The sequence below is a fragment of the Nomia melanderi genome, chromosome 11, assembly GCF_051020985.1.
Source record: "Nomia melanderi isolate GNS246 chromosome 11, iyNomMela1, whole genome shotgun sequence".
Taxonomy (NCBI): domain Eukaryota; kingdom Metazoa; phylum Arthropoda; class Insecta; order Hymenoptera; family Halictidae; genus Nomia; species Nomia melanderi.
The window spans coordinates 3,656,798-3,684,496 of NC_135009.1; the positions used below are offsets into that span (position 1 = coordinate 3,656,798).

The 27,699-nt window shown below is 31.9% G+C and overlaps 1 protein-coding gene across 3 annotated transcripts in view; it reads left to right on the forward strand.

Annotated features, from left to right (window-relative positions):
- Positions 1–27,699, forward strand: part of LOC116435260 (uncharacterized) — a 48,581-nt gene that overhangs the window by 12,392 nt on the left and 8,490 nt on the right. Inside the window, exons 2-3 of one of the 3 annotated variants that reach the window (XR_012999634.1) lie at positions 20,193–20,352; positions 21,045–23,620. The exons of 1 other annotated variant lie outside the window; for it this stretch is intronic. The gene's annotated coding sequence lies outside the window, so the exon portion shown is untranslated. Of the gene's footprint in view, positions 1–20,192; positions 20,357–21,044; positions 23,621–27,699 lie in introns of those variants that run through there. One more of the 3 variants, XR_012999635.1, reaches the window with a different exon arrangement.

The window sequence follows — 27,699 nt, forward strand, 5'->3', positions numbered from 1 at the left end:
CCTAGCATTTCAGAGCAAACGTAGGTTCAGTAGAATTTGTTTCTTTCTCTAATAAATAATGAACAATAAAATAGTTCTGTCATGTACAGTTCTAGAAAAAATTGTACTGCTAAGAATTAACGATAGAGTATCTCTTTCAAGCACAGTTATGAAATTATAGGGCAATGAATTAACCCATTTGTATCATTAACGTATATATACGCTCAATTTTCCTGGTCACTATCACCAGAGCGTATATACACGTCTAATTTTATTAATCATTACCACAAAAGTGTAACATTATATTTTCTGTTAGCTAAAAAATAAAATTGAGGGTGTTATCGGAAACAAAAATTCTTTTCTGTCATGATTATTTGAAAACGTTTCTATATTATAAATAATGCTATCCAATGCGGTGACATCCAGCTAGATGAATGTGCAATAATAACAATGCAATTCAATCAAATGATTTAATATTACACTTTTTCCATTTTGTGTATTTTGCTCTATAAAATTGTGCGGCATGTAACGTGTCAAATAAAATTTTTTAAAATAGTGGTGATAAGGACCTTCTTTTTCATACCTCCTTATGGTGCAAATAATTTGAGCGACAAATATCTTACCCTTGCCGCAATCGTCGTTTGATCCTGACGCGTCCGCGGTTCGTGATGCGAAGGACAATTAAATTTTGATCCACCCACTCGTAACTGGCATCCTCGGACAATTAAATTTCTATCGGGATCGGTACCCGGTGCCGCAGTACTTCATGCATAGGGAACGGGAAAAGAAGGGCGAGAAAGATAGAGAAATAGAAAGAGAAAGAGAGAAAGGAAGGACACACGTGTGTCAGGGTGTTTTGCGAGTTCGCGGCGACTCGGAGGTAGCGCGTTGATACGGGCAACACGGCCGGGTGATAGCGCGATCATTTGCATTTTAATACTGGTACCCCACGATAACGCTGTATCTTGCAGATTCTACCTCCGCCCTGTCAGTCCGCTTATAACGAGCCGATCGACGCGCACACACGACCGCCGTTAAATATTTAAACGAGATCGAACGCTGTAAACTGCTCCTCCGCTACCTCCTACGTCGAACGAGCGGACCGTGACCGTCGAGCTTCTTCCTCTCGCACGCCGTCGCGTCGCCAATTAGCCGGGACCATTGAATTCGAAGTTTTCCGTGAATCCCGCGACGCGATAGGCTTATTTGCTTGCCACTGAACTAGAACGATTTTAATCCCCGTGCTACGGGAATAACGATTTTAATTGCGGCTCGAAGTGTTGGCCGGTCGCTCGCGTGTGTTTTTAAGAGTTACGGGGGCGTTAAGCGCCTGTAAATTTGAAGTAACACGCGTTCTTATGGGTTTATGTTGTAGGAAGTGTTGCCCGTAATTAACTGCGAGGTATCTTGTTTGAGAAATTGGACACAAAGATGTTAGTCTTGCAACGTGTTTTATTTAAATGCCCGAGGAGGTTGAAAACGATTCTAAACTTGAGTTTAGAAGCGATTAGCTTCTTCGTTTATGATTATATTTCATTAAATAATGATTAAATATTGGGTTAGTTTTTAGAAATCTACGAATGTTTGATTTGATAACAGAAATAACATACCTGAACTTTGATTTACGCGAAAATCACGTGGATTCGTTTTGAGCGAATGAAAATTACGTAAATAGAGTCTATCGGTACAAGAAAAACAAAATAGTGGAAAAAGAAGTTATTATAAGTTTTCGGAAAACAAAAGTACATTTTATTCGGAGTTTCTAAAATCACCAGATGGGTCAAAATATCCCATTCCTGATTTCTTCTTTTTACAATAATTAAAAAGATAAAGATGTTTCTCTGAGTAATTATTAAAGAATTTGATTTAGTAATACGCAAACTGAATTATAGATCAATTAAAGTCTCAATGGATGCACTCTTGGAGTTTCTATAGAGGAATTTCAAAAAGTCAGTTTAATTGTTCGGTAGTTTTAGTATTAAGATCGCGCGTAAAAACTACCGCGTAAAAAGTGTTCTAATTTACCGCGTGAAAAGGTGACTTGAGTAAAACAAGTCGAAGGTCAGGTGTAGGTAAGACATTTTGCAAGCACACAATAGAATTTAAAATAGTATCGTTCGGGTGAACGAAGATTCTTGTTGTATATTGTCAGGTATGATAACAAATGAATTGGCAATAACGAAAAGAATGTTTTGCGGAATTATAAGCAATACGGAAGTTAAAATTAAAATAAGTTTCAATAATTGATAGTAAATCGTTAAGTTGAAAGTTACATATTGTTTATAATTGATCAGAAGAAAGAGAAATGCGTTTGAGGTCAGAGAAGAACTTGGAAAGAATACGGGGAAAGTATACAAAAAATGTTCCATTCGACCATCATGGTTAATTCACACGACAATTTTGTACCCTGTCGTTATAGATATTAAAGCAAGCAGAAGTTAGAGTTCTCAGGTTTGTTCTCATTAGTTATTTAAGGTCATATCAATTACTGATGCAAGTTGCCCATGATATAATAATAGTATGAGAACTTATAATATAGTTTTATATCGGAAGAAATTTTAAATATTTATTATATTTAGACAGAAAATAGTTAGTTATTAATATTATTAATTTACAATTATATATAAATATTGAATTTTAGACATTATTATTGTTTTGTCAGAATGTAATGATTGAAAAAAAACTTGACTTGGATAAACCTTTAAAATACAAGCCCAAATTTTATCCAATTTTTTCCAATTTTCTACTAAAACATATCTAGGAAAATGTATTTTTTGATGTATAAAGAATGAACTTTATTTTCGATACAGAATGTACCGTCCCCGCCATTTATTTGACTGTCAGAGGTTCCACCACCCGACAGTTAAAAATACCTACACATTATTTTTCGTTTAACCTTGAATAAATAGTACACGAAATAGCTTTTTTGCAGTTTTTTACTATTAAAACATAATACTTTCGCAAACATCTAAAACGTTTTGTTTATATCATTGTATTTCACTGTTCTCCTTTTTAAATTCAATTCAAATCAACAGGGTAATTTTTCTTTTCGTTAATTCCTATTATCACTGAATCCCATTAACTTATCAGAACACTACTAATAAGAAACAAAATTTATAATAATAATAATATATTTCACCAAAAAATGAAAAAAAACAGTTATATACTTGATCCACTTTAATTCTTTAGAAATTCCAAAAACAGTCTCGAATAAAAATTTCAAAATTCCTACAGACTGGTACAAAGACTTTGTACATAAATAAACATTACAATTTCAAGACTCCCCATCAAGATAACCACAATAATTTGATTTAAAAGCAAGGAAATTTCTCTAAAAATACTATTACAAAAAGTAACCGAACACTTATATACCTATTTTATTAAATAGAAGTAATCTAAAACCGTAAAACACATTTTGTAAGACAATGTAACAACTTCATTTCCACTTCTAGTTAACATGTTCAACAAACCCACTTCGCCAGCTTAATAGAATAATGGGTGAAGGGAAATGCTTCGATCTGATCATTCGTTCCAAGACGAAGAACCCGAATTCCGGAACTTTCTAGTGGCTAATCCTTGCGAGTATATGAAGACCGAAGTAGATCAAGCTATTGCCTCGGCAGCAATTTATTCGAAGACCCGAAACCGTCCACCATATTAATTTTCACGAAAAGTTGATTTCGAGCGACTGGAATAGAATCCGTGGGTAGTTCGGTCGTTATCAGCCAGACGTCGAGCCGTACAAGAAACCGTGCTCCGAGTTGTTCGGCGTGTTCTTCTCACGAGGTGGTCGAATTCTGATGACCGATCTTGTAACACACGACTTCTAATTGGTGATCGAGACTTCTCTAATTAGGACTGCGTGTTCCACGATCAGCAATTGGCACGACACGAAAGTGGGTCGTGGCTCCGTGTTTCTCCCTACGTTCGTTGTCTACGGTTGACTGTTGCGCAAGCAGACATTTCAAATTCATAGTCTTCATCTTGGTAGCGAAGAGTGACAAAGGTGTTCTTTATGTGAGCGTCGTCTGTTCTTCAAGGAAACGAAATAATATATCTGTTAATTCTTCGGGCTTCGATTGCGCTTCTTTCATTCTTTTATTCATTTTCTCAACTTCTCTACTACGTTGGACGAGTTATTATTGAAAAGTTTTAAATCTTTTATTCGTTTTGATGTGAAAATAAACAACCACAGAGATATTTTAAATACACCTTAAGGAGGACAATATTATCTAGAATTAAATACCAATCGGACCACATTTTAAATAAGCAAATGGAAAGGACCCCAGTGCAAAATGTACTTTATTCATAAATGAGACATAATCGTTGAATCAGCAGAACGTTGGCGTGCTCTTAATTAAACCTTAATGAAAATAATTTTGGAGTTTCAACTTGTCCTTCATTTCTATGGAAAAGTCGTTGCTTACGATTCACCGTAAGTCATTACCTCCCTGAACTCTTTCATTGTCCCCATTAGGTCTTATTATATCGCTCTCATTAAAATTACCTTCATTGTTGGCACAATAATGGGACTTATGGCCGACAGAAACCTTTATTTCGAATTATATATGCTCCATAAAAAAATGAAATTAAAATTCGATGGAAACTTACAATTGGTCTGCGACCCTAAAGTATTATTAATTAACTTAGTCCTGAAAACATTCTTGACTTTGACAACAAACACAAAATCTTAAACCAAAAAACTATATGGCAGTTGAATATACTCTAATAACATTATTTTTAGTACTTTATTGTTTTTTACTATTTTAACAAATAATAGAATTTTATGGCTTGTAAATACAATAAAAATCAGAAACAGTTAATAATCACCTAACTCATTTTTTTAGATACATTAACGAATTTTTTATACGTAATAATAGTTTTAATAATACGTATATAAATATATATAATAATATTTATACTAGTATTAATAATTTACAAGTTTGAACAGTAATATAACTTTCTAAGTTTAATAACGATATAACTTTTTAGTAGTTTATCTAATTAAACAAACATTTCCAAGTAAATTATAGATCTTTACATTTATTACTACAAACATAAAATTTAATCACTTTTATTTTAATTTGGTTGCTGTTTTCGAGTTATTATTAATTCTTTAATAATCGATTTGAATAATAATATACTACTATTACATGTATTTCTATTGGAAAGATATACAAAATATAATTCTCCAGCAAGTCTGATATTTGCGTTAAAAAAGCATTAAATTGAAACTATGCAAACTAAATATTGCAGTACAGTTTGGAGTGTTCAAATTTGAAATTGTATGATTCGAATAACATTCTTAACAAGAGTTATCAAACAGCCTTTTCCAACTTTTATCAGTTAAAGACATTCACTTTTCAAATGTTTTTTGCTGTTTAAAGGATAAAATGGGTGCTGTTGGAAATTCTTATCGAGTTAATCCTCTTCTACCCCGACTACAGAATTCTTAAAATATTCATAAAACGCATTCCTTACTAAAAGTGAGGAAAAAACCACGGCATAACATAACTTCCTGATAATAAGAAGATTTAAAAAATAATCGAAGTAAATATCTTAAATCGCTGAATTAAAAATAACCGCTTGACAATTCTTATTAAAAATAATATGCGAACAATTGGAAATATTTTACACAATTCGACGTTTGAACTACTTAAACAATAAGTTTGCATTTCATATAATTCAAATTATTTGAACAATAAATTCGTATTTCTGTTGATTCGAATCGTTCTTGTAATACACTTCTTTTTTAAATAGTTTAAACTCTTCGAGCTATAAATTCTAATACAAATAGTGCAAACTCTGTATGTAATAAATTCGAATTCGAATAATTCACTTTTCAAGCAATGCAAATTGCAAGCAATAAATTCAAATTCAAATACTCCAAGCTGTTCGAGCAATAATTTAGCTTGCTACTCTACTCTACTCCAAATTTCATTAAAATTCGGATAATTCACTTCCTAAGCAACGAATTCAAATTCGGATATTCCGAGTTATTCGAACAATTCGTCCACATTCGAACCACTTTGAACAGTTCACGCAGAACTATCAGAAGAAGAAATAACTCGAATCGGTCGATTCGATAACATGTTTGCATTTCACGGTGGTTAGACACGACGTACAGCAAATGGATATTTTATTGTGACACGCTGGTACAGCGTCGCGATGCGAGGCACTGTTCCGAACGCCCTTTCGCTCCGACGGAGCACTTGTGTAAATAGCATTAGGATGCTACACTCTGCGTTCGCGATGAGCGGACGGCTTTAATGAGAGGGAGAGGTATTAAAGGAGGGTTCTCATGTGACGACACGAACGTCCATCGATCGTGCCATCCATGGGAATTCGAAATCCGTAACCCGCTAACTGGGGGAGTGTATAGGAAATTAAAATCAGAACTCGTTTAACGTTTTTCCGGCGACTCGTTTTCTCTGACGAACGACGGAATTGTTTCCGTGTCGATGCGACGAAATTACGTCTATCTCCATCTGTATTTTACCTCGCGGCAAACGTTCCGCGGATTAAAACGCGTTCCCAATAAATCGTTCGCCGCCTACCCTTTCCTTTTTTCGTCCCGTAATAGAGGTGCAAGTGATAAACGATTTTCTTTTTTTCCTCCCTTTGCACGTCTATTCTCTCGCTCAACACGATTGCTGCGATTAATTTTTATACGCTCCAGAGGCGAAATAATCCTGCCACGTGTAATTACTGGTGCTTTACGCGATGACGATTTAAAACTTCATAGAAAATAAATGGACAAAGAAGTTTTCTTATATTTAAATGAAATTTAATCATAATTATTACTTTAAATTATATTACAAATTTTATAAAGATTTCTTCTTGTTAAAAGCAAATTGCTGAAACATTAAATAAAAAGGAGTAACATTGTTGTAGTATATATTTTTGCCATCTACATCACTATCTTTCACAGCATCACTAGCATCCAAAAACCATTTAAATGGCCACTGCAACATCATTATAATTCGTTCGACGTACAAACATTTCCAATTTTCTCTACACAAGATACAACAATAAATAAAAACGAAACCTTCCCTCATCACTTAAAAAAGATTGAACACCTACTCAATTTGATCATCTCTTATCTTGAAATCCATTATACCACTAATCAACGTAGATATTCATCACAACGTTGATACATCAATTAAACACATGCAACTTTTCCCAATCTACATCTTTCATCAACGCATAACACCAACCATTAAATCATGTAAACAACCGTATTAAACATTTTTGATCGATGCAATCCAACATGTCTGGTCGGCGATAACAATGGCCAAGAATCGGTAAATTATTTAGTGATAAATCCAGCGCGGAGTTTCTCACGAAAGAACCAGTTTCGTGATACACTCGACCTGCAACCACTGATTTACGTTGAACGAGAGACAGGGTTCGTTTTCCAAGCGGAGTTGCGCCATAATTTGGCTGTTCTACAATGAAAAATCGTATCGACGTGTCTATCAAAGGTAGCTGAAAATCACGAGGTTCGACGCGATTTACGATGCGTCCAGTTGGATCGGTCGATGCTCGTCGGCCCTGAAGGCTTACCTCGCCTACGTCCACGCCCACGTTTCCACCGCAGAAAGGGAGAAGAGAGACGGAGGGATAAAAAGTAAAAGACGGCAAAAACTTGTCTCTATCTCTCTTCTCATCTGGATCTGCGTGCTCTCATCCCTGTCCCCCTCTATCGTGTATTCTCCTTCGTTTATCCGAGCCTCTTTAAATTCTTCTTATTTTTACCTCACTCTCCGCTTCAATCTTACTCCGTCCTGCTCGTCCTTTTTTTCCCGTTTTCCTATATAATTCTAATTGGTTCTTTCCTGCTTTGCCGCATCGTTCAAAATCCCTTCTCGCTTTTTACACCGCAGGAAAAGTTGATTGTTAGTAACCTTAATAGAGACGGAAATTGCGAATTCCATATTAGCGAGCCATGAAAGTAGTCGAATGACGGAATGAATCCGAAGATTTATTGCAAGCTTGAAAATCGTGTGTAAATGTAACGTCGAGCCGAAGAAAATCGTGTATGAATTAACAGAAGCATATTAAGCATCGAGAAATTTGAGGAGTAATAATAATATACTCATTGCGAACAGTTTACTATATAATGTTATTAATATGTAATATCCTGTTGCTTTTTGAGAATTTTGAAGTATGATGTATGAATTTTTCTGGGGTTTTTAAAGTAATATTTGTATTGCTTGCTGTGTTTTTGGGTGAGTTTAACGATGAAAGATAGTTGAATCCGTCTAGATTGCGTTCGTAACTTTTGTGATTCACAGTTCATGAGAAGTAGTATACTTCAAGTATATTCTTACAGAGAAGTTAATATATAAATATGTCTACTTATTGTATATTACAGTTTCACATATAAAATATTTTGTTAGAGAAAATTAAAATCAGTTAGATAAGTGATGGCATTTATTTATTTTCTTGCAAATAAAGAAGTTGAAAATATTTAAGTGTAATACTATTTTATTTTCCATTCTTTATATATCTATTGCAAAATAGTTGTTATGTATTGATATATATATTATGAACAAATTTTTCTTTACAAATATTTCAATCTTTTTTTTAGACTTTCAATTTTTTGGAACCATTTAATAATTTAAGAATTTAATAGCAATAGCAATTTTGAAATGCAGATGGAATATTTCTCAAATTTAAGGAAATTATTGTAGTGGAAGAGCAATTAACTAGATCTACATCTTTATAAGATATACAAATTTTGAAACATTCAAAAATGAAATCTTCAACAATAAGTGAACAGAAAAGTTTAGTTATACTGTATAAGCTCTTTGATAGAAATTATTACATGAGAATTTGCATGGAAATATGCTTGTGACTAGATCGTAATTTTTTAAAATTTTAAGAAAACGATAAAATACTAATTTTAATATAATTTCATATATTCTTATCTTTGCTCCTACTGAAATCATTATTACGTGACATACGATTTCATTCAATTTTATTTCAATTCCTGAAATTTCCCTATGAAAATGTAAATACTGACATTTAACGAGAAATCTATAGTTGGACTGTGTAAAGCTTTAAATAAATTACAAAAAGGTCAAAGTCATAGAAAATGTGTAGTATATTTTGCGCTATCGTACAAACATGGCTTTCTTATCTCGACCATTCACACGAACACAGTTAGGCCACTCCCTTAGGGATTTTTTCGAATTTGATCTGTGTTGAACTTCTCGGCATTTATGTTACAATTGAATTACACATTGCCATGCTAATATCACGTTATAATTAACACTGTTTACAGGTAACGCAAGACTCTTGTAAACCTATAAATATCACAGGTGTATTAAAGCTTACGGAAAACCCTTCTATCGGTGAACTAAGTTTTCTTTGGCCTTTTATTGTAAACATAAATAATTTATGTTCACAGATAAGGGTTCGTTTGAGTAATAACCTTTATTCTTAGCTTATTTTTATTTTTTGTGATGTATCAAATGCGTGCAAACAGGTATATAACAGACACACTTCAAGGTTAATATACGGTACTCTTCCAATTTTTCGAAATTCTTTTTTTACTTATTTAATCCTCTATAGGCACGTGTGACTTTAAAATCACATACCAATATATTGGCATCTTGTTGATTTCTTTCATTTTGCATAGAAAAGTGGCGAATAAAATTATGTAATTAATTAACTTTTATACGTTCAGGCGTGAAAGTTCAACATCATTGTAATTAGGAAATTACATGGTATATTCGTTTTAATACAATTTTTAAAACTATTGAATACATTATTAATTTGTATTTACAGGTTGATATTTGTTAATTTTATACTACATACGTCTTTTTACAGTCACGAAAAATATCTGGCCTATAGAGGGTTAAAATCACATTCATCGTTCAATTATTGGAAATTGCACACACATTTGCATTATAAGTGTATATACTATGTATTCGAATATATCGATTATATATATTTAATTACTTTTAACATACTAAATTGTTTTATGTAATCTTATATTGCGATGAAGATGGAATTAAAATTTGTCTTATGCTTATTTATTGGATCTAAACGAATTTTTTATCGAATAGACATAATTACAAATTACAGTACTTATACATAATTACAGTACTTCTTCGATTCAGTTTCAGTTATTGAATTCCTATCTGTGAAAAACATCAGTTCAGTTGCCAATCTTGTAAATACTGCAATAAAAGATTGTATTTGAGATTAATGTTCCTTTTTATTCCATTTTTTATTCCATTGACAGTTACAGAAAACGATATTTTTAGGACATTTTATTCATTCCACATAGTATATAAAATTTTACGTAACACTCGAAATTGATTCAAAATTGGTTAAAATTACCCGAGACTGGTTTTCTTAAAACTTTGCATATTTGTAGCCCTTTAGGTCTTACATTGAAAATCATAAGAAAATCATGCTTTCCGGCGGTTTATACATTTACGTAATTTATTTATTGCTCACATAATTTTTTCATGTTTCTCGTATTTATCAAAATGGAAAAAATTCAGAGAAGTTGCAATTCCCCAAAAAAGTACCACCTGATGTTAACAAAAAACGCTGCATTATTTGTTTGTTTCATGCCCTTACGAAAGGTGTTTGTCAAACCTTAGGGAAATTATTCGTTTTTGAGATTTTTATAAAGTAAAACGTGAGTAGAAGTTGAGCCGCGCGGTTAACTACTTGACCTAAATATTCGTTTCAAACGTGGAGAAAACGTTTCCTATGATTACATGTACACTGTATATAACACAGGTATGATTTTGTTATCAATTTTACTGTTTTGGAACAGTGAAACACATTGGTTATATTTTTACAATAATTATATCAGAATGCAGATATTGTTTATCTTCTTTATACCTCATTATACACCTAACAGGTAACGTATCTTCTTCAATTTATTTCAATTTATATTCACAACACTATTTAATGGATTGAAACAAAAAATACACTATTTTAATATTTTCTGAGACGTAACTATTGTCTCTTTCATTGATACCCAGAATCGAAGGACTAAAAGATACAAACATTTTCTTGGGCCGAATCTGTCTAGAACTTGAAGGGAGAAATGAGGTACTGATGAGATGTGTGATATTGAAAGATTTGACATAAATTTTCAAGAAGTATTCAATATTTGTTTATATTTAATTAATTAATCGTTGTATGTATTTTAACTACTTTTCTTAACGAATTCAAAAGTAATTTAATATGTTAATAGAATTTATTTAGACAAATGGTGTTGTTCGAGCGTTCGATAGAAGAAATGACCTTTTGATTTCTTTATACTCACGCAATGTCAATGTGAACGCCCCTTTAGAATCCGATCGATAAATACAAGCGGCATAGTCGTCTCAAAGCAAAAGGAGAATTGGTTTGAAAGAGTTTTCTACTCCTTCAATCGATGAAATCCAAGGTTTCTTTTTCATTCCATAATATTGTTGAGCACATATTTGTCATTCCTTCGTTTAATCAAAGAAATTATATCAATTCCGACGATCAACACTTTGATGAGAATAAAATCTCTTTGGCTGATATATAATGCGACACTATCTATTATGTTTCGTGGAATGTGTATTATTAGCGAGAACTGACGTTCTGGCATTACTACGAATCCGGCTGAAATTGATGGATCAATATGGAACAATATAGAAACAAAACACAAAATTATATAACGTTATTTTGTAGTCATTATTGGCATTTTTTAACTCAAGTTTCTGATTCTTCATTTGGAGCATTGATAGAAAGAAAAAGATATATAAACAATAAATATAGATACTTACACTATTACTGCACTTTATGCAACTGCGTAAACCTTTCATAATTCCATATAGAAATCTCGTAAGTCTATTAATCCTTTAACCTACGATTTATTTCATAACTGCACCACCAAGAATTATTTGGCCATTAATAATTTACTAGAAAAAAGTAGAACTCCATATTCGTCTATATTACATGTTTACTTCTGATACAATATTGTATGGTAAGGAGTAAACACAAACGTTATAAAGATAAAAAATTTAACGCGTTTTAACTGTCCAATTTTGCATAAACGTGCTCCTAAATTACTAAATTGATGTTACGATATTGATCTCAATTGTATTTTCTGACAAAGGACTGCAATCAAGATCAATGTACTATATAATCTCCTTCAGCTATAAATTAATACAACAGAACGGAGGTTATTGATGTAATTACATTTGTACGATATCAAGATATACTTTTATACTGAAAACTTTCACATATTATGTACATTATACTCGTGAAATCATTAAGAACTCCTTTACTTTACTGTACTGATCTAACCAAGCATTGCAATAAGATTATTCATTATTAATGACAATAAAAATCCAAGATTTATATCCGTAAATATATCAACCTACCAATCTATAATTCAACGTAGAATATAACAAAATAAGGAAATGTATTGTTATAAGTAAACAGTGAATTCTCTGCATTTAACAATTAGTTTATAGTTGGTAAACAGATTTAAAGTTATTACTAAAAGAAAAGTTATTACTAAAGAGACGGCAAGGTGAACAATATGGCTTCATTATTTCGTTATTAAAAATTCAAATAAATAATAGAGTATTTCCTTTCTCATCTACGTATTCCTACGTTAACTGACAGTGATTGAGAAGGAATAAACGTGGTACGAAGGTACAATCATCTTATCAGTTCTGAATGATGCCAGTATATGGAGAAAATAGTACCTACTCTAATATTCAGAATTACGGTACAATCTAATATATAATAATGAACAGAGTGTTTAAATAAATCGTTTTTACGAAAATGGTTAAAAATGTAATTTCAGATTCGATGGAAATACATATTTAAATAGCAAGAATTAATATAAAATCATACATTTATGCTGATCATCATTTTAATTTAAAAATTATTTTATATTTTAATAACCAAAACTAGAATAAAAATTGTCTACTTATTAGAAATGGAAATTATGTTCATTAAAGGTAAAAATAATCACGACGTTTTTTCTTATTATTAGCACTTGTGTGTAAACGAAGAATAATAAGATAATTGACAAAAAAATAATTACCACTATAAATTATGACTATAAATACAAACAATAATAATAAAAAATAGTAGTGTTAAATACGTTTACGTTCAATTATAATTGTTGAATATAATAATAATAATGAATGATATAATTATAATAATAAAGTAAGGAATATTATTTGCAATATCCTTACCCATAAATTGTACAGGATTATGCTTATATTCATCTTATAAGCTTATATAACTAAAAATTGAATACAAATTTATTATTCCGTCTAATAAGTATATTGAACATTTTTATTTAATGTAAAGTATTTGTAAAAAAAATCTTTCGAATTTATTTACAGTTTGAGGATTTAGTGAAAATTTCATAATTTCGTCTATATTAATACATTATTATAAAGTAAAGTTAACAAACTTTTATTTCAAAAGTTATACGTGTATTTGTGGAGTCTTTAAATTTAGACGGCTACTCGGTAGGCATGAAAACAGCAATAGATCATGTCCAGCATTAAAAGATCAAATTTATTTTTATCATCCACATTTTAACCCTTTGCACTCGACAGTTTTTCACCAGAAATATTTTAACATTTGATGATGAGATAAAGACGATATTTTGTGACATTAACTCGAAGAGAAATCACACGTACATCGAGGACCATAGTTATTCCATTTAAATATTTCTCAAATTGGTGCATTATACGTAGTATAATATTAAATATCAAATTTTATAGTGTTACTATATGAAATCAAGTGGTAAGTGAGAGTCACTTCTCGAGTGCAAAGGGTAAAACGAGCAGCTTTCAAAATTTTGAAAATAAATAATAGCAATAGATATGTTAAACGAATAATTAAATTTTTCTTAAGAAAAAGATCGCTTTTTCCGTTATAACTAAAAATTGGAAACTCGAATTAAAAATAAAAACATCGTTTAACGATTCTGAATCTTATTAACACTATGTTCACGGACATTTATCGTATAGTTTATTCTATTGTTCCTAGAAAAATTGATGTTCCTTCATTTATATTTTAGAAATTAAAAGTATGAAAATAGACAATTAGGATACATACTCATGTAATTCAATCAAAATCAAATTAACACGATCCATCATCAAGAATGTAAAGTCAATTACTTTACTCAATTTTTTAACGCGCTTATGTATACAGAATTCAGTATGATATGAAGTTAATTATTTTCACATAGCGAAGTTGACAAACTACCTGAATTATTTCATTCAAAATACTAGATAATCCTCCTTTTCACATCAACCTTGCAATATCCTTAATTCATGCCCCATCTCAACAACTCTCAAATCCGTAAAATCACCAATTTAATCGCTACCCCAATCGGGTCTTCATTTTTTCGTTGAAAATATCCCGTACAAGTAGAACGAACGAACCCAGTGAAAAAACGAATCCCCTTACAGCGTCGTTAAGCGATTAAAAGGGGGACCGGTACTCAACAGGTCAAGCTGAACGCGATATCATTGGCCCGTCCGGCGATCTGTTCGCGATTGAAATTAAAGAAAAATGTGTCAAGGCGACGGAGACCTGGCGTTCGCATAAATGTATTTACACGTACGAGTACTACTCGAATACTCGAACGTTCGGAGTGTTGATCCCCGGTTGGCGGCGATGCCGTCTGGGCTACTTGAACACCGGGCAACGTGTGTACTATCGAGCAAAGAGCCGTACCCCACAAAGAGCGGAGACGATACTCGAGTTACGCGAGATACGTGAGATACTTGTCGATACTCGAGATACCCGGCTCGAGGACACGGACAAGCGCGGCGGGGACACGCCACCTGAGGTCGGTTTTAAAAACGTGCGGATTACGAGAAGACACTCGAATTACAGAAACCGCCGGGATGTGGGAGCACGAATCTCGGTCAGTGGTCACGAGAAAGTGTACGATCTAGTTTTAATGACGCCATTGGCATTCGGCACACACTCGGGCTCTATTTCTGGAGCTGTTACTTAACGACGCTTTATGAAATTATGAACTTATCGGACACCCTCGGGAACCGTGTTTCCTTTTGCTCGAGTTAGCACTGGGTTCTAGGTTACGGTACGCTCGCTTCTAGCCGTTCGCTTTGTTATCGGACTGGTCAAAGATAAACTTAGGTTTTAGGAAATGATGGGAATATTGAGAAATTATATGACTGAATCGATATTGACTTCCTCCGGTAATTCGTGTTGATCGTGAGGAAATAGCTCCGTGGTGATTAATGATTCTTCAAACGCACCTACATGTAGGATTTCCTGATAACTTTTCTTTTAATCGTCGTGAAATTCATGTCGTCATAAATGAGTTCTGCGTTAGTAATGTTTTTTGTAGGAGTTATGTAGACAACGTATTTTAAAAAATTGTTCTTGTAGTGTAATCGGTACTTATGTAATTAATACAAATCTATATATAGTTGTCGAATATTTTTTAGAACGGATTTAAATTTTTTCCATTGGTTTTATTATTGTTATAACTATTGTAAATAGATTATTGTTTTATGATTTTATAATTATAGTTAAACATTGAATTTTTAAATTAAATTTAGGAGAGTGTGGGTATATGTACAATTGTTGCATATTATAATATATCTATAAAGTTTCTTTCTACGAAGAAAGAATATATTTATGAGGAATATAAAATAATTTAGTACATTTGTCCTAGGTAACAATTTCGAAAATCATTAGATTTTAGAACATTTTTCTATAAATTTATCTTCTTTATTATTAATACAAATATTTATATCGCATCCCTGCCTTAAAAGTCATTAGTAAAATACTTCCGAAACTTTAACTAATTAATATAAAAATAATTAAAAATATTTATATACGCATCCACTTTATTTGTAATCATTTAGAATCGTAATGACTCCGTGATTTAATAATCTCAATTTTATGTTCGGTGTGTTCAATTCTAAACAACCTTATCTTTACACTAATACATGCAATTTGAATACGAGTTTGTTACTTATAATAAAGTTATTTAATCAAACGAGACTGTCGGTCTGATTAAGTTAATATTGTTCTTTATTAGATACCGAGTGCTTTAATTATCTCAATTGCTACCCATTAAAAGATAGTTAAGTTTCGTATAAGGCTTTTCACGATTCTTCTGGTATCTGTTATTTCTCAACACGATTAGCCCTAATTGATCTGACTAACGCATCTGACGAATGGGATTAAATTCCGTCGTATTTGTACATCGGAGGATTCAGGGAAACAGACATACTATAACACGTGCCAGTCACTTTAGGGCGCGGAGATTTGTACTCTGCCGGGAGCCATGAGCCTGTTCTCACGGATCGATATTCGTATGATATACTAGCTGCACAGACAATATGTGTTCCCCGTAGCTAGGTGGGTGGATTCTGCTCGATATGTTCGGTTCATAGACCCTGGTCAATGCTCCAACACGATTTTCATGTTTTAAGTGCTTTCGTGTGATCTGTCGATTGTTAAACTACTTCCAATAACACAATTCAGCATATACAAGGTATCCTGTTTTGACACTTAATCGGTGTCTAGAAATAGAACTACCGAACGTTTAATATGATTTATACGTAATCCTTGCAACAACTGTGACTTCCGTTCAAAAGTAAGTCAAAGGTTCTTCAGATATTCATTGCAGTATTCAAGTGAAACTATTTATTTTTTAAATCATTTTAGATATTTGACATTGTTAAGTTATCAATAATTAGGGAATAAGAAAACTGAGACTCGTCATTGTGACGGACGCGGTTGCAATTTATTCGACAGAGTAAGAAACTCTCGTTTTACTGGAAGAAAAACCTCTAATGCAATATTTTATCGTAAAAATTAGTATTTAGATTTGAACCAAAAATTCTATCATTCATGACAGTCAAAGAATTAATAAAGTAGTTAAGAAGCTACATTTATGCATAGTAAAAACACAACTTAAAAAATTTGTCGTGAAGTGTGTCTAATCAATACCGTAAAATAATACTTTAAGTTAATAGTATTATTAACATACCTAGAAATTAAAAGTCATATTCATTGGAACTTTCTATTTATATTGTGAATAAGTGATATTCCGCAAAAAAGTTATTATTAAGTTACAAAGAAAATGTGGCATTATTGTGTGGAATAATATTAACGTTGAATAAAGTTTTAATAAATGATTTGTACAATGATAAAGGTAATACACTGAATAAAACATCTTAATATTAAGAAATTAGTGTACTTTGTCAAATCCTTGAATAATACAACTCGAGTTAATTTTGTACGTCTGTACCTTTTCATTTCGATATAATCGCACAAAGGTCTGGGGACAAAAAACATATGTCACCAGTGTCACCACGTGGCTCTCTTCACAAATATTTTCCTCCCTTCTATCGTAATTCGTTGCTTGGAAAGGGGATGTTCCTTCAATATTATTGATTCCTAAAATACATATATCCTTATAAAACTACTATCCAATATTTAATATTTGACCACAAAATATATTGTGCACCGTCAAACGTAAAAAGTCTGAAAAAAGATTCTATTTTTGTTTTTGGAAAAGTGTGTTAGAATTAATCATTAAACATTTTCAAATAAATATTTAAAATGAGATACAATGTTAATATTCCATCAAAAGAATGAACTTAAATATTTGATGTCATTAAAAAAGAAAAAGTAGAATAACTTCAATCTTTTTTAGAAAAAAGAAATTCAGAAAAAAGCTGTAAAAAGAAACTTTCTATTAAACTTTCTACTTTAGAAAAAAAACATATCTTTTTATGAAATATTTGTTTTTATTAAATACTTTTATAATTAAATATTCTTCATGAAATATCTTATTTAATTATATTTTTATTAAGCTACTAAAACCAACACAATCCGCGATTTAATCTTATGTACCGGTATCAGCTAATGATGAATTGACTTTCTAGAGTCCGCGTTCCGTTCAATGCAGCCACCCCCCATAAAATCACCATAATTTTTCAATCGTAGCTACAATAAAGAATGAATGAACAAGTTTTTTGCAAAATTTATGAAATTCCCCCGTTCCCTTATCGAAGAGAAATCTGAAGGGATAACCAACCGAATGAAGGTTCAATATCCAAGGGAGGGCACGTGCGCCCGAAGGTCAAATGTCTTGCGAAATACGAATATCTTCTGACGTCACAAGCTTTAACGCAGTCGGCACACCCACGAGAGTTTAATAATCCTAATAACATGTATGTAGAACACGTAATGGTTGGTGAAACATACGAAGAAAAGTCGAAGCAACACATTAAGGGAAGCTGATAAAAGAATGCATGCAAATGCAGCAAAGGTTCTTCAAAAGCTTCCAAAATACAGAAGAGGATATTGAAACACAAAAAGCGGATAGAGAACATTTAATGTTGCTTAACTAATATAGTTTGTCATTTCCTTCATTGAAAAAAGATTATTAAATAATTTACTTATTAAATCCAAGGAATCTTACTTAACGAAACACTAATAATTATGAGATAAAGTATCATGTTAAATTGTAATCTACAACAATTAGATTTTAATAACTTTCATTAATAATCAAGTTACATGACAAAATGCTGTATTTCCTCCGCTGAAATTTCATTTCCTGGAGATATTGAACTAAACTTTAAGGAAATTGCTTAACTCCAAACTGCATTTAATGCGTGCACACAAAAAGGTATAGAGTCTCAAGTTAACAAAAATTTAAGCTGATCCTGTGTTAGCTCTCTCTCTCCTACGAATCACCACTTTCAAGAATTACAAAATTGACCTCAAAATGATAAAATATTTTCAAATGAAAACAAAAGTTCTACATTTGCGGTAAATCCCAAGAATTTATTTCAGGACTAAAATTACTCAAAAAGGGCGATGAACGTATGACTCACGTGCGATAGACATCGCGCGGGTTATTCGATTTCACCTTCGCGAATTCGCGAATGCGGCACAGTAATATGTACTGTATTTACGGAATCCTGTAATTCGATGGATTTCGCGTTTCACAAATAATATCGTACCGCGATTAGTTGACTTTGGTCGATACAATGACACGAATACATACTCTGATTTACTTCCTATAATTTCGAGCACCTGCATTCTACTATAATATATCCACTTTTCCTGAAAAAAATACAATGAAGTATATAATCAGCGACCATAAATCTAGGTTTAAAGACATGGGCTGTCGATCCATATGCACTTGAAGAATGTTGATATGCGTGAAAAAAAGTGAGCGGTAAACGCAGATGAAGTTTAAGTCTCGATCGATCTTGTTTCTAACGGCGACACAGCGCGCGTACACACAGCCAATCAGTGTCTTTCATTAGATCAGCAAATCGCCCCTATAACCGTTCATTAGGGTATCAATGTTTTTGCATTTGTACTTACTAGACCATCAGTATCCAGTAAAATAGAATGTTAAGCACCAAAAACTGGAGTCATCTAACTGCAAGGAATCTTACTCTTAAGCATGTCTGACCATTAGCTCACTACTAGAGGAACATATGAGATTGATTGAATGGAATAATAAAATAATAATGACTCGGGTAGAATATATTCATAGATATTCATTTAGAGTTCAACATAGTTACCGCCTCAGGGTTAGTATAGAGTTCACACATGTGGGATCACGACCCCCAAGCCCTAAAGCATTAGGAGACTGAGGAAAATCAGAATGGCACCGTGACTATAATGGTTAATTACAGAACATTTAATCAATGATTATGCGAATTACGTGTATTTATTTTATTTTTTAATACTTTACTTTAAAACAATTACTGATAAAGTAATAAATGTACTCTATTGTTGGAGTTATAGTAGTAAAATAGAATGAAGTGTATTTCTCGCTTTGAAACTTGCATTAACAATATTTAATTTAAATATAATTCGACACCTTACTAATTTATTTGAAAGTATTTAAAATTATATCAATAAACTGATTATGACAGTACTATTATGATATTATCATATCTAAAATTATTAAAATACAGTGTTATTGAAATAAAACTCTATGTTGAACCCGTAGCAAAACAGGACCGCGAAGGATTAAAATCGAGAATTCAAGTTATTCTCGTCCGGGCCCTTCTTTTTCTTAGGATCCCACATGCGAACAGAGATTTGAAACTGTCGCAAAGCTTAATTGACACGAGCGGCTTTATTTCCTTCATTGTTCCCTGTATCTCCTTAATGTAATCAGAGAAACGATCCTTCAAGTGAATTTTGATCTTCAGGGGTGAGAGATCTCGAGAATAACGTAGATGAGACGAGACACCTGCCCAACAGTCTGTTCGATATTGAACAGCTATAGAGGACTATGAGAGAACTCATTAATGTGCAGTAGGAACCTGTCGTCGGAGTTTGTTATTTCTGCCCGGATTCGAGTAACACGAGGCAAGTGTCGGTTTATCACAATTCTATGTAGAAATACATTATTTCTTACGATTTGTTTGAGGCTTTCACAGCCAGGAATACTGTAACAAATGTTTAAATGCTCCGGGTGTAAACCGCGTCCATTAGGAATAATATTCCGACGTTTTGCTACCATTACAGCTGGTATCATCAGGGATTTGAGAACCCATTGATACTAGATAGCCAAAATTTAATTTAGTTTCATTTATTTGGTCAGCTGGCCAATTAAAAACACCTGATTGGTGATCATGCATTTGCAGTCGAGCAAAGCATACGATTAACATTAGGTTTACGGACATTTATTGTACACTTTATATCATTGTTCCTAGAAAGGTCGATGTTCGTTCATTTCGATTTTAGAAGTTAGAAGTTTAAAAGTAGACAGATACACTTACCAAATAATATTTACAAAATTCAATATGCCTCAAATTGTCGCGTTCCGTAAACCTAGTGTTAAATAGGAAGCACTGATTCTGGCTAACCGGCATCAGTGAGTCCTCAAACCCCTCTTGCTGCCAGCTGCAATGCTAGCGAAACGTCGGGAAATCATTCCTAATGGATACGGATTACACCCGGACACTTTGAACACTTATCACGTTATTTCTTGTTTTAACCCAGTACGTATATACAGTGAATTTATATTCACTTATGTGCTTACTTCAACTTTTTCGCAGACTTGAGCTGTGCAGGGAGGACGGCTGCTTCGTTCGCCATCTTCCAACGATTCTTTTCCTTTTTTAAAACTTCGATGTCTCTCGAAAATTCTGACCGTGATGAATTTTTCTTTACGTATATACTTCTGTTGATATTAAAATTTAATGCTTTTTATAAACAATTTCTTTTGGTTCCTCACATAACTTTATTGCAGGGTATTGTTTCAACCCTTAACAAATTGTAAATGAATGAATTATACTATTATTATTATTATTAGTATGACTTAACACTCTATAAGTCCATGTAACTTTGAATTCATATACTAATATATTGACATCTTGTTAACTTGTTTCATTTTGCATAGCAAAGTGGCGAATAAAATTAAGTAATTAAGTAACTTAAACTTTTATACACTTAGAGTTCAACGTTATTGTAATTTCAAAATTACAAGGTATATTCGTTTGAAAACAATTATTAAAATGATTTGATGCATTGTTAATTTGTATTTACAGGTTGACAATTATTAATTATATACTACATACATGTTGATATAGTCACGAAAAAAATTCCGCCTATAGAGGGTTAAGTGTAAATGAAACAGAAATTTGTTAATTCTACGAAGAGTTTCATTAAATTAAAAATTGAATGAAACTTCATTGAACTCTTTTAAATTTATTTTATTACATTGTATGTACTTATATATAACAGAAAATTTGCGATCTGTGATAATATTTCGTGTATAGTTCGTTTTTATATTTGAAATTATTACATGTTTAATTTTTATGATTGATGTTTGTTAAGGAAACTCGTGAGGTTAGTATTATTATAGTAAAGAAAATCTTTTTTATATAATTATGACGTTTACCCTTCTCTAAAGGAAACATTTATCTTCTGATGTTTTTTGTAGGTTTTACTGTTTCCGTTAACCGATTCGTTAATTAGTTACAAGAAACTATAAAACAAAGATGTTAGTATGCAAATAAGGAAGATTATCGCGGTAAATTAAAATATTAGTAAATTGCTTATACCGACTATAAATGATTGAGTTGTTCACCTATATACTCCTTTAAATGCACAGTAAATGTAAATAGTTTCTAGTGATAATTATTACTTGTTATTATCTTTTTTCTGTTTTATATGCTTTCTATTACTTTCCTAATTTGTATATAATTAAAATAAAATGTAATAATACTTGTCATTTCAAATAATTATAAATTCTTTAATATTTATATTACAAATGTAATTATTATGGAACTTGATTTTTTTCTTTTTGTTATGTAGTGTGGAAACATAGAGTTACAGTTTAATTAGGGATTAATGATCAGAAATTTTCTATTTTTAAGATCATAACGATAAAATAGATAAATAAATGTAAATACAGAAATGTATAGCATGTAGTAAAATAATCTTATGAGACGTTGAATAAAAGTTTCAATTATTAATTGTGAATTTGTTTAAAAAAGATGTTTGCTTAAATATCGAACAAAGTAAAAAGACATCTGTATAATTAAATGTACTGTACAAAACAAATATTTAAACTATCGATTAAATTGCCATATCAAGTATTAATTATGATTAAAGGTCTGTTTTAATTAAGCAATGTAGTTACGCAAATAGTTGTTTGAATCAAACCATTAGAAACTGGTATCACAGTTTAAATTAAAATCTTGGAAAATGACAATAGTTATTTTTAAGTCAACAAAATTTTTTAACTTTCTTTGAAAAGTAAATAATTAAATATTACAATATGTTTAATAAATTGTTTATTAGTATTTGGAATAAATATTTAATGATATCGGAGTTTGTTCGAAAATATGTTTCAATGCTTCACGGTATTCGAAACACAGGTCACCGAGTTATGTGTAAAAAAGTCATTAAAATACTATGCTCTTGGGAATATGTATGTAAGTATGTGAGTACATTACATATGCAAGTATTACACAGTATAATTCTAGCATTTATGCCAGGCTATAATACTGTTTCAAGTGAAGTTGGAAGAAAATTATGAATAAAAAATTGAACAGTCGTGAACTTTAACGTGAACCTTACACGTGATTATCCCTTAAAATGCAATAGCACCTACTTTTTCAAGTAAAAACTTGATATTTCTTGCGCACATTGATCCCTGAAATCATTTTACATGTCAACAGTATAAGATAAAATACTTAATATACATTGGTACCGTGATAATAAGCGTTCACTTATAATTCATCACAATTTCAGTCATAGTTCTTGTATAAGAAAAATGCACGATAATTGGGTTATCAATAACCTTATCTTTCACCACTCACGAACAAAATGACTCGAGAAACTGATTCACGTTGAACAAAGTGGTATGTTCCTATTTAAAGAACAGGTACATACAATAGTGCCATATAATTAATGTACTGTTGATTAAATCAAACTTTGATCAAAATAACAGCTACTGTATAATTAGGAGTAATTTTTAATATAATCAGTTTATTATAACTTAGACTTTCAGTCGTGTGAACAGAATGGTAATATTAGTTTGGAGAGGAAGTAATGTATGTTTCGTAAATATCTAAATAAATTATTTTGTTATTTATTGTTTTATTTAACCAATGATTCTAAGTGGACCAAGTAAACGGAATTATATAAACATCTCCTACTTCCACGTATATATGATAAAATTATTAAAAACATGGTGAATATAGTAAAACACTCTTTTTTTAAATACCTATAACTATTAGAGTTTTTCGTGAGCTCATTTTCGCCATACATTTTGAGTAACATTTATTACTTTGAATTTATTACACCCTTATGTAAGGCTCTTAAAGCTGTTCTCGCCGAAAAATATATGAGCCGTATGAAACCTCTTATCCTAGCACATTCAAAATCTCTGCACTACTTTTCCACCAACCCAATTATTTGCTGCTTTGAAATAATTACAAAATACTTACATTTAAAACAACTGGAAGAAAATTATAAGAGAGGTAATTTCTGTTTACGACGAACCAACCGTCTTCTCGCAACTACAGACTGAACACGTTAATTACTAAAAGCTTGCTTTGTAGAATAAATGAGCACTAAAAGGTAATATCAACTCAAAGAAGCAAGTTAATTCATCATTATCTAACCGTGGAGATAGGACGATACTAAAATGAGTAATATTAAATGCAAGATTTCTCTTGTGACTGTTATTAAAAGTCTTGCTTGTTTATTAGAAATACAAACTTCAGCTTAAAGGTTACATTATTAATATACACAATTACAGTATAACAAAAATAGCGAAAATAAAATCATTTTACAATACTAAATCGTTTATTTCGTGCAATTGTAGATTGTAGGAAATTTAATAAATGTACATTTATGTTCTTTAACACAAAAAATTATGCTTTATGCGAAGTAAATTTTATATGATATAATCAGCGAACTGTATGTGTTGAACAGCGATAAGGGTAAAAACATGTATCAAATTCAAGTATATAGTCATACGTTCTTTACTTATGTTGACTAAGCATGAAAAGAACAAAGTGATTAATCAAAAAAAAACAAAAAGTAACAAAATAAATTCTGTGGTTATAATTTTCTGAATTAAATTATTTTTTAATAACATTTCGGTTTCAGTATAAAATATAATATTGTATTATGAGACTAAACGTTAAAAATAATATTGCAAGTAAAATGAATTATTTTACAATAAATTACAGAAATATAATAAACAGGTGAAATAAGAAAAATTTAGCATATAAAGTTTGATTGTAAATACTTTATTAGAAAATTGCTAAAAAAATGAAATATTTCGTTCCATTTCAGTGTCTATTTCGCAAAGTGTGGTGGAAGGTTTCGTAAGTCTAATAGACAATTAATTCTCATTTAAACGTACTGTTACTAGAGCATATACCTTGCTTAATAACAGTGCATTAGTGTATAGGGATAATTAATATCTGACAACGGTGTAATAAATATTTATTAAAACAGATTATGAAAATCTGTAATGGTCGAGTACTTTTACATGTCACATTCTTATTATAACTTCGTAATAAAACATTTATCAGTTGATTGTAACATGACATATTAATCTGATTCTAAAGAAATATTAAATCAACTCTGCTGTGTTCTTCGTGTATGTATAATTTAATCCTGTTTCCATCTTTTCAAATATATTCGCGTTTTCGTTATTAAGGATGCTTTTGATAATAACTGAAAATAACTGAAGATAGAGTAGAATATTTTTATTAGACTATGCATTTCTATTTTTACAATTTTGCAAATAAAATCATGACCACAGCAGAGTTAATGCCGTTTATTATGGGAAATAATCAAATAATAGTATGGGACTAATTTATGGGAAAAAATTAAACTATATTATAAAATAATAATTCAGTAGATAGAAACCTTCCTATTTTTACATATGATTCTAAGTACTTACATGTACAGTAAGACCAAAATAGTCCGGCCACAGTTACATTCGGCAAGTTTCGACATTTTTAAATATATTAATACGGAAACATTTTGCATATCTATAATTTAAATAAAACAATCATTGCAAACCAGTACAATACAGTTATAAGCTTAATTTTAATAAGCTTAAAATTTTATGAAAACGTAGTCGGACTATCTCGGATATATCCTCCAAAAACTCACGGAGGCGCCATTTGGCTTAATACAGTAAAATCATAAAATTTAATAATCAAAATACATTTAATACTCACAATAACACTATTTAAAAATTATTGAAGAATAACATAAAAATGAAAGTTGTCTTAAAAAAATAATAGAAGCAGAGACAGAAGTTGAACCAGTATCGGAAAAGAAAATTTAACGCGACATTCCAAAACGTGAAATCGCTATAATAACTACTATAATGCAATTAAGGTAAAAGCACCAATAGTTGACCAGTTAAGAAAAATTGTCTGCATGAATAATAGTAAACGCTTGTTTCTTTATTAAATAGGGAGACTCTGTGCGCGAAAATGCTGTTTCAAGCTCTTACATTATGTAACAAAGCGAACTTTTTTGAAACAGTTGTATTATCCAAATTTTATAGATTTTTTTGAAAATTCAATACTAGCGTCAGAAGTTGACCATCGTTTAAAACGATGAAAACTAGTAATTCACTTTATGCTAGTTAGCAGCTGACTACTTATAGCAAGACCAAAAACACTAAAAGTGATTACTTTAATATCGCTTATTTTATTAATGATTATGAAAATTACAAGTAAAAGGACAAATACAAATGAAGAGAAGTTAATTCCATGTTGGAAATTGGAGACACACAACCAATGTCAACGAAATAAATTGTTACTTTCTATGATAAAAAATTTTATTCGAGCAAAAGTTTTTCGGAGTTGAGTCGGTAGATGCTGCAGTATATCTATCGCGCCTTATCAAAAGATTAGTACTTTTAAAAACCTTATTCTTTGCGTTTTCCTGAAAAATGGTCAACTACTGATACCGGTCAATTACTGGTGCCTTTACCTTTGGCATAAAATATTCAAATAAAATAGTTCTATCCATTGATTCATCTATTATTTCTATTCAACAATATGAATACTTTAACACTAAAACTATCGAGCAGTGAAATTAACTTTTTAAAATTTCTCTATAGAAACTCCAAGAGTGCTTCTATTGAGACTTTAATTGATTTACAATTCAGTTTGCGTATATCTAAATCAATTTCTTTAATAATATTTCAGAGAAACATCTGTTATCTATTTAATAATTGCAAAAGGAAGAAATCAAGAATTGGTCATTTCGACCCGTCCGATAGTTTTAATGTTAATCAATGTCTCATCAGAAAATAACGAATGCACAACGAAAAACTTTCGAGTGCAAAGGATTAATATCCATTGCAATTAGCTCCATACACGTATTCCTTAACCTGAATCCCCGGTATCACCGTCGAACTACGGTCAACAATGTCCCACCCGTCTAATAGACAATTAATATCCATTTAAACGTGTCGTTTTCGGCACGAGTGACAACAATAATGCAGGTGGTCTCGTACTTTCGGCCAATAGTGCATACGCGGCTCGCGCGCACGAGTGGTTCGTATATAGGCGCGTGGGTGGCGCGGGTACATAGCCAGAGAAGGGTGGGTAGGTCGGTTCACCTCGATGTGGTGGAACGAGACCGAGGGGGTACGGGAAAAGAGAAAACCGTGAAAGGGAATAGGTAATAACGCAGGAAAACAGAAGAAGAGGGTAATCGTAAATAGATGCGGAGAAAAAAAAAGATACAGGAAGGGGGTAAACGAAGTGGTGGCCGATAGAGGGGGCGGGTTAGAGGGGTGGTGGAACACGATGATAAAGATAGGGAATGGAGAATGAGAAAAGCCGCGGCGGTAACGTGTGAGAGGGGAGGAGGACCGCCGGATGGACGGTTCTGCGCACGTGCGGGACCACAGGCACCTCGATCGATCCTCCAACGTTTCGAAGAGTCGTTACGAACGGAGTACCGGCACTCTACGACCCGGCATATACTAACAGCCGCACTGTCAGACGGCCATAGTGCCGCTACTCGAAAATTTCGCAGCCATATGAAACTAAAGAAACACTCCGTCTGTAATGGTACTCTTTTCTCTGTCTCTCTTTTGCCCGAGTACAATCACCGGGTACAGGATACGACAGCTCCTTTCAATTCTTCCGCGCGACTGCCGCCGCGGGAATACGCCAGAATTATCTGAACTTATTGGGGACCGCGATACGCGGA